Below are 7,245 nucleotides of genomic sequence, written 5' to 3'. Positions count from 1 at the left end.
CCGGCCCGCGCGCCCCTCCCCCGGCCACCGCCCGCGCCGCGCCTCGGGGGGCCGGCCATCCGTGCACGGGGGCCTCGGGGTGCCCTGATACCTTGGGCATTGCTGCGAGGTCCTCGCGGGGTGCCCCGAATCCTCACCAGGGTGTTGCAGGGTGCTTTGACGTCCTTGTAGGGGTGCCCAACATCCTCACAGGGGTGCTCCAGCGTGCTGCAGCATTGCAGAGCGCCTTGAGATCCTTGCGGGGTGCCCGAGATGCTCACAAGGGTGCCCTGAGATCCGTGCGGCTTGCCCAAAATCCTCACGAGGGTGCTGTGGGATGCTTTGGCATCCTTGCAGGGGTGCGGCAGTGCTGCGGGGTGCTACGAGATCCTGGCAGGGGTGCCCCAGATCCCCACGAGAGTGCTGTGGGGTGCTGCGGCGGGATGCCCCAGTGCCGAAGGGGACACAGATCCTCGCCACAGGGTGCTACGGTGTTGTGGGCGCGCCGGGATCCTCGCAGGGGTGTTACGGGGTGCCCAGAGGTCCTGGCAAGGGTGCTGTGGAGCACCGTGGTGCATTGGGGTGCCATGAGAGCTTTGCATGGCGGTCCTAAGATCCTTGTGGTGGGTCACCACGGTGCCTTGGGGAGCCCTGAGATCCTTGCAAGGGTGATCTGGGGTGCTGCAGTGCCACGAGGTGGCCTGTGATCCTTGCCAGGGTGCTGTGAGATGCTGTGGTGGCACAGGGTGGCCTGAGATCCTGGCACAGGTGCTACAGGGTGCCGCGGTGCCTTGAGGTCCCCGAGATCCTTGCAAGGGTGCTGCGGGCTGCTACCGTGGCACGGGGTGACCTGAGATTCTTGCAAGGGTGTTACGTGGTGCCTTGGGGTGCCCGAGATCCTCCCAAGGGTGCCGCAGCAAGCATGACGCACCCAGAGATCCTGTACAGAAACTCCTAGCGTTCCTCTTCCTGAGCTCTTTGCAGCGGGAAGATTGCTCTCTTGTTCCCCTGTCGTCAAAAAAAGGAGCGGCCGCGAACAGCGGGCGCTTTCTGAGGGGCGCCGTGAGCCACCCAAAAGGTTGAGGACCACGTTTTTGGTGCGGCGTTTTCTTGCTCCCTAAGAACTTGAAGTCTCTCGGAGTCCAAGGAAGCAACAGAAGCTCTTTTGAAAAAATGCAGCATTTTAATGGAGATTCGGCTTACTAACGAACCTGGGGGATTAGGAAATAGCGTGAGTGGCCTCCAAGCAGATGAGGTTTTGCTGTCTAGCATCGGAGGGCCCACCTGAGATGGAGACGCACACGTGAATGCCAAGTGGCGCCTGGGATCCTGGTCCGGGCACGTGTTTCCTCAGTTCTGGGCAGCTGCGTGCAGACCTTGATCTGGTGCACCTTAAAATCCCTGCCGTGGGAGGGGCTCGGCAGGGGTGTGCTACCGGAGCACCGGAGGCAGCTGCTCCCGTGATCAGAAGTGGATTTATAGATATAAAGCTTTGGCCAAGTAGGTAACGCAGTGAGAGAGGCTCTGCTGAAGTAGGTTTAAAAAAACCCAAGGGGGGGAAGGGATAGCTTGCCAGCTGGTTAATTACTGAAGATTTTGGAGGAATAAATTAGTCCTAAAGAGTCTAAAAACTTCTGGGTAATTGCAGCAGCAGCAACAACGAAACAGACTTGCTTTAATGGAGAAGAAACTGTTCTGAAATGGTACTTTTGGGAGAGGAAGATCCAGGCCAAAGATGATATTCAGGGTACCAGGAGGATGAGATGAGGATCCGGCGTTCTTCTAAAGATGGCCTACCTCTTCGGGAAGCCTGCAGTCTGAAGGATGTGCCGGCGGCGCTCATAATAGAAATGAAATGGCTTTCACCTGAAATGAGGAGGCTAGAGGGCTGGCCTTCTTTCAGGGAGAGGGTGACGGGTAGAGAAAGTGAGAGCTGGGGGCAGCACTGGATGAATGGACTTCCAATTTATGCGCCCAACTTGAAAGAGCGCTATGAAAAATTGGAAATATTTGAAGAGACCGCATTGAATTATACTGAAGTCCATTCAGCCTGCGACTGAGAAGAGAAGAGTGCCTATCTTTGAAACAGGAGTTGAACAAAAACAGACCCATCTGATATAATAGAAGGCATGGGAAAGAAGATTGCTGTTCTTTCACACTTCGTATGTATTTTGTTTGCGGTGGACATAGTTTTTTGAAATATTAAAGAAAAAAAATCTTCTTTTATGCAGAGATAAAAGAATATGCAGACTGCCTGAAGATTTGTATGAGAGTCTCTGCTGCTTTAATGTTGACAGGAGTGACCCTGCTTTTGATGCCGTATGCATCATGTTATGAATTGTGTTAATGGAATAACGGATGTACTTCCAGCAAAATAAACAACATTTTGCATGAGATGGTGGCTCGGGTTCCTCCTTCCCTCCCTGTTCCCAGCCGATCTCCCGTCATGGCCCGGTTTGAAGGGATCGTCTCTGTTAACAGCGGCGTTCTAAAAAGGGGCTGAGAAATGCCCACTATTAATGCCTTGCTTCAGCTGTAAAAATGTTATTTTTTTTTTATTTTCTGTAAATCGGCTTTGTGCTTTAAGCAAATGTAAATACAAGTTGATTTAAGTTCTCTGGTAGCTATTTTTTCCCCTGCATTTACTTCTGGTGGCTGTGGCAAGAGCCATGCTAGTTCAAGAGGTGAAATTACTTCAGTTTGAAAAAAAGAAATCTATCTGTTTTTTCCAGACATGCAGCAGCCTACTGTGAAATGTGTGCATGCCTTAGCATGTATCCTCTTCCATAATCAGAGTCATGCTTGAATGTGGGATTTGTGCTTTTTTTATATGTTCCTTTCTGGGCCCTAGGTTTTCTCTCTCACTCTGCCTTTTCATTGTCGTCCACGTCTTCACTTCTGTCTGAACTGGCTGACTCTCTCCATCCCAAAACCCACTAACTGGTCCACGCAGCTAAGAGAGTTTGGATTTTTTATAATGTACATCTGTGGTTCCCAACCTTTATAGACTGTGGGCTGGAAGTGACCTGCGTACTGCGGACTGGCAGCCAACCCTTTTTTATATTTAGTATAGAAGAGGGTTGGCTGCTGGTCCACGGTACGCTGGTCACTTCCGGACTTCTGGTCCAGCAGCCAACCCTTCGTGGCCTGGGGGTTGGAAGCCTCCAATGTACACGGTCATCTTTAATTTATGCACCAGCTTGAATAGTGAGAGAGAGAGGATTAATTTGACAAAATGCAAAATGCAGCGATTTCCTTAAAAGTCTGTCTAACGTTTCCTCCAAGTTGTAGTAACTCCTGGGACCACCCAGCCTTTACAGAACATAAAAAACGCCGCTGAGAACATGGCCCATTGTCTGGTTTGGTAGGAAGTAGTGAGTAAGTGATTGAGGCTCTTAGATAAGCAGCTTAAAGCGCATATTTCTGGCACAACGGAGCAGCATCCATTTTCACACTGCTGTAAGGATGAATTGTGATATGCGTCCCCTCATCGAGTCCGACACAAGCAAGGCCCTTCACCTCGGTGGGAGTGCTCGTGATGAAAGGCGCTACCTTGGATGTTTGAGGGCTCACAGTTTCACCCGTGGTGGTTGCTGCAATCTTGTTATGGCTTTTAACTTCAAAGTATTTTAAGACCGTGTTAAACTTCACCCCTGCAAATGGAGGAGATACTACCAGTTTGCATTTTGTATGAAGCTTGCCATATTATTTCATCCCTCCCCCCCCGCCATGTTTACATTTCTTTCCATGTCAAAGTTTAATTCTAGCAATCCATGTGTGGGAGCATTTCATAACCCCCTTCCCCCCTCTGGAGCGTCTTGGTATTTTAACTCACTAGGGAGGCGAAGACTTGTGGCACTTGATTGGCACAAGGCACTGTTACGATCCAGAAACCCTGCATTAAGCACTGTGAAGGCATATTCTAATTGGGCCATGTTTTCATTGGACATCACACTTCTTAAATATTCCATTGATTATTTCAGTGACCTGTAACTTGGCTTCGCTCCTTGTCTGGCACGAGGCGAATCTGGATGTAACAAAGACTGGTGTGTTCTTCAGTCGCAGATCAGGCCGTGTGGATGCTTACTCTTCCTGCTACTCGCCTTGTCAAAACTTTGTTAGACCTGATTTTGTGCAGTGCTCTGGGAAACATGCAGCTTTTAAAACCCGCCAAGGTCTGTAGGCGACTCAGTATTTGTTGCCGCCGCGTCTACGCTCCGTTTAGTGGGTTGCGTTTTTCTGTCTGCTGTTTTGCACCATCCTGTTTGCTCCTTGTTTGGCATGATGTCATCACAAATATGTGGCTGCGCACAGGGATCCAAACCGGTGATGTCCGTCTCCTCCTTATGGGGAGTGGGGATTGGAGACTCGTCGCGTGGCGTTCGAGCTTGTGCGTGGCGTCTCCTCTGTTTGATGCAGGTTGAGACGTGGACTACCTTGTGTAGCGTTTGGCGGGCTCTGCTGCATTTCTGAAACGGGATTGCGTGCATGTGCTGTCCACGTAACTGAACTGATCTAACCACCAAGACAAACGCGCAGATGAACTTGTCCAAGAAAGATTTATTGCAAAACTGTTCGTGGTAAATGCAACACTGGGAATTTTAATCTTCGACAAACTCCTACCTAAAAATTATTATATGCATTACTCAAATCCATAACAGAACCCTATATTGTATCTAGCGTCTCCAGTGACATGCACCTCCAGTGCGGATTTCAGCTTGCAGTCAAGGAGAAATTACGGGAAGTATATCTATTCTTTAATTTCTCACAGTGTCTAGCATAGTCATGTGACAAAAAGGTTAATCACAAAAGTGAAGTTATTTTTAGGTTTGTTTTTTTTGTTTAAATCAGTAAGTCAAAAATGATCTGCCAAGTGATATGCTGCTGACGTATTCGGTGCAGACAGCCCAATTAGGATGCTGTATATTGTTTCCAGTGGGGTTCTGATTGTTTCTAAAATGGGAACCATGTGAGAGCAAGTGGAAATAGGTGAAGTGACGTGCTTTGCTATTCATAGCGAGTCTCGTATTGAGTTGTCTTTTCTTGAATGTGACTTCTCGCGATTTGTACTGAGAACAGGTAAAATATTTTAGTGTTCTCCTTTCTCTTTGCTCCACAGCTGAGATGATCACCAAGTTCAGCTCCCCCCAGATAATCTTTCTTTTGTGTGATGGCCATGGGGCTCCTGGCAGAGCAAAATGACCAACCTCTAGAGGTACCATAAAAGCAAGGAATGAAAATGAGGTATTATTCCCTTGTTTTCTTCAGTGAGCGTATTGCTCATTTTAGTAGTCAGCATGGTGAGGTTTTTTGCTTTCTCTGCTCCCCTTCTACAAAAACACCCTGCCATCCATATTCTTGCTTTCATACTGTCAAGGTTTTGTGCGTGTTGTATTCTGCTGTGAATACTGTTGTCCCCATCCCTGCTGCTCCTCTTCATCTCTCCTGTCTCTAAATACATAGCACGCGGCGTTTACCTACCTAGAGAAGCACCATCTTAATTTTAAGGTCAGACTCCACTTACACTAGTAGTCTTCTTTTCAAAGAAATAATGTACAACATAAAGCTCATTGTCTGAGCATTAAAAAATGACACATACTCCACAGTCTTCGGGGCAGGTGTCTTCCATGGCTCCTTTGCTAGTATGGCATGGTACAACGTACGTCCTTCCCCCCCTGGAAAGGACAGTCCTTCGTGATAACCCATCTGTCCAGCAAGGTCCGTGGCCTTCACGTGTCCATCGTTTCTGTTGCTGGTTTCCTTAGGCTGTTTGGTCTTCTCAGTTGCAGAAATGCTGACGGACCTTTTCTCTGTGTGCGTCTGCAGTCATCGGAAACCGCGTGCAACTCACTCCACTTACCGGCTCAAAGCCTGCAACATCTGAGAATCGAGTGTTGGCTTTATATTGGTTATAATTGGCTTTCGTTTTTATGACGAGATTTACTTCCATTTTATCTTCTCGGTTCTGCCAGTTAATGGGACTGCACGGAAACAAAGTCCGGTGCTTTTATGATTGCTGCGGGAGTGTAATGGGCAAGGAGAAAGATTTGGTTTCAGGGCTGGAGGGAGACTGGGTGCTCGTTGAAGTTTGCCAGATTCGCGATTCACAAGTTTACTCGCCTCGTCTTTCTCTCCAGCCATTGGGAGCCTTTCTTGCGGGGTGCCAGCTCTCGCTTCTCTGCTGTGCCGTCCAGCTGCACGGGAAGTGGTGCCCGCTTACTAGAGCTCTTAATTCAGAGGTTCTTGAGCTCACAAGTGCCCACGGCTAAAGTGCGCTCTTCAGCGTCTGGAAAGGCCAGGGCAGGCTCATGAAAGTGGCTCTCACCAGCCTCAGAAATTGTTTTTGCTCACGCCATTGTGTGACTTATTTCACATTTGGGCAGGCTTCAAGTATGTGGGTTTAGAAACAGCTTGTTTTGGAAGAAGTCACTTTTCAGACATTTACCAGATGAACTGTTCTAACGTAATCCCTACTCCGTTCTGCTGCGCTCTGCGGCTTCGGTATGGAGATCCTGCAGGATTTCGTTTAGTCCTTATCTGATTTCACACAGTATTGCTTAGGAATTCGATTTCCCCCCACTCCATGCTAGACAAGCACTTGGGAAACCTTTTGTCTGTGCTCTGATTGTCCTTTGTTTCTGCTTGTTTGCTGGGGTGACTTTTTTTTTTGAGAACTGAGAATAGTAATAGCGTCTGTTTTTTACATTGAAAACAATCCAGGTGTGTTCTGGTGACAGTTTGAATCGGTGTGATTAAACCTCAGTAGGGCTTGTTACTTTAATGGTCTGGAAATTGAAGAGAATAAAACCTACTTTAAAAATTGGGGTGATTAGTAAATTATATATTTTTGTGGGTGTTCCCATATACATGGCGTCATTTTTTCAGTATATCTTCCCATGTACAGATTAATAGTAAATGCACTTCCAACTCCCTACAATTTTTGGTTTGGGCTTGCAAGTTGCTGTGTGCCGTGTAGTATGCAATCTAAATGACAACCAGTTGAACAGATTCAAAGCACCGGAGGAACAAATTAAGATTCTGCCTGCTACCATCTAGTGCAAGAGACAGAAATTGCAGCCGATTATCAAAATCCCAATCGTTCTTTTAGCACTTTCCAATTTGGCAAGGCTCTCTCCACGAGTGGGCTTTTCTTTATTCCTTGATGTTGAGGAATTGGATAATTTTCCAGGATTGATGAAGACTATGGCTTTGAGTGCCTGCATCCTCATAGTTTTTATGACATTTATAAAATGCCTGTGCACTATG

The sequence above is a fragment of the Alligator sinensis genome, unplaced genomic scaffold, assembly GCF_000455745.1.
Source record: "Alligator sinensis unplaced genomic scaffold, ASM45574v1 scaffold1244_1, whole genome shotgun sequence".
Lineage (NCBI taxonomy): Eukaryota > Metazoa > Chordata > Crocodylia > Alligatoridae > Alligator > Alligator sinensis.
The sequence above is the reverse complement of the archived record's forward strand: the minus strand, read 5'-3'. Positions refer to the sequence as shown.